Source organism: Microtus ochrogaster, linkage group LG1 (genome assembly GCF_000317375.1).
Source record: "Microtus ochrogaster isolate Prairie Vole_2 linkage group LG1, MicOch1.0, whole genome shotgun sequence".
Lineage (NCBI taxonomy): Eukaryota > Metazoa > Chordata > Mammalia > Rodentia > Cricetidae > Microtus > Microtus ochrogaster.
In genome coordinates, this window is record NC_022027.1 from 55248359 (window position 1) to 55250246 (window position 1888).

Sequence of the window (1888 nt, forward strand, 5' to 3'; positions counted from 1 at the left end):
TCTGCAGCCCAGCGGATGGCTGTCCCTCCATGCAGGCCAGCGGATGGCTGTCCCTTCCTTCAGGCCAGGAGTAGACTGTCCCTCCCTGCAGGCCAGTGGATGACTGTCCCTTCCTGCAGCCCAGCAGATGGCTGTCACTCCCTGCAGGCCAGCGGATGGCTGTCGGGCTGAGACAGGAAGCCTGCCTTGCCTAGCTCCACCTCACCTGTTCCCTGGAGCCTCTCTGCAGTTACTAGCCCCGTACCACCCTTAGGGTTTCCCTGATCTCTGGTCCATTTTCTGCTGGGATGTAAAACTGGTCGCCATCCTTCCTTAAGCGACGTAAAGGACCAGAAGGACCTGACTGTGAAGGACAGAAGGACGAGCACAACAAGGTGACGTTTGATACAAAGTGGGGTGAAGATGTGGTTTCTACAGAAGGTGACGTTCGGGTTATTAGCAGCTGTGGTGAGTCAAGAGCGAACATGAGGGACTGGGGAATGGTTGACTCAATAAAGTACTCTTCCTCTTAAGCATGAGGACCTGATTCTGTTACCTAGAAGCCATGTTAAAAAAAAAAAAGTCCAGGTGCAGTGTTGCGTATCTAAGATCCTAGCTCTGGGCCAGGGATCCACAGCCTTCTGGTCAGTTAGTCCAGGAGAAAGGGCAAGCGGAAGGTCCAGTGAGAGACTCTGTCTCAAAACATAAAATGGAAGCAATTTAGAGAGACATCTGATGTGACCTCTGGGCTCCACACACAACACACACACACACCACACACACACACACACACACACACACACACTGCCCCCACAAATGTTCACATAGTAACAGGCATGCCCATAAACACACAAAGAGTTGACACGATACCTGTTCTGCTTCATAAATTTCTTGTTGTATTTTAAAAGAATTATTTTAAACATGTATATGGGTGTGGGTGTGCGCACGCACATGTGTCTGCACATTTATACTATGCATGGTGTGTCTAGGGAGACATTCATACCTTGCATGGTGTGTCTAGGGAGATCAGAGAACAACTTGCGGCAGTCAGTTCTCACCTTACACTAGCTGGGCCCTGGAGATTGAACTCGGTAGTCAGGCTTGGCAGCAGGCGCCTTTACCTACTGAGCAATTCTGCTGGCCTCTGGTTCTTTGTGGTGCCATGGGTAGAATCCAAGCCTGTGAGTGCTAGGCATATACTAAACCACTAAGCTTTGTCTCTCTCCCACCCCCAACAAAATCCTAATTTTGCGTCTCCCACAGGCGAAAGCTGTCCCTTTATCCCCCTTTGTGGCTAGGCCGCTGCTAGAGACCTGTGTTCAGCTCCGAGTGACATGGACAGGTTTTCTGGGTTGCGACTGCGCATCTTGCTGCAAGTGTTCTCCCCACTTCCGGTCCGGCCTCTCGCATTTTCAGACGTGAGAAAATATAATGTGTGAAATCATATCGTTTGATCCTTCTCTCCCAATTCTCAAAACATTGTCTCCCAACCAAATTCGCACTGGAGCACTTCCTTTCCGTAGGAGGGTTCTGGAATCTTCCCGTCCTGCCGTACAGTCCGGCCTCCATCCAGGTGCTCGGACTATAGATGTGAAGTATTGTCTATCAGAATGGGGGTGAGATCGTTTCCTGTAAGCCTCGTGTTAGGTATACTGTGAAGTCCGAGTTGAGGTCCCAGAGTCTCAGGATATTCATCCTGGAAGTGCTTTCGTGTGATCTAATGCAGACCTTTGGTTTTACTGAGTGGGGACCCAGGACTCAGCGAGGCTGTGGTGGGGTGGGGCCTAGCGCTCTTACTCTTTCTTGGTGATTATCATGTCCAAAATGCAAGAAAATGGGCCCCGCGCTCCCAAGTCACTTGTCTGCTCTACTGGAAACTGAAAAGATAAGTATTTGACGATTTCACAGA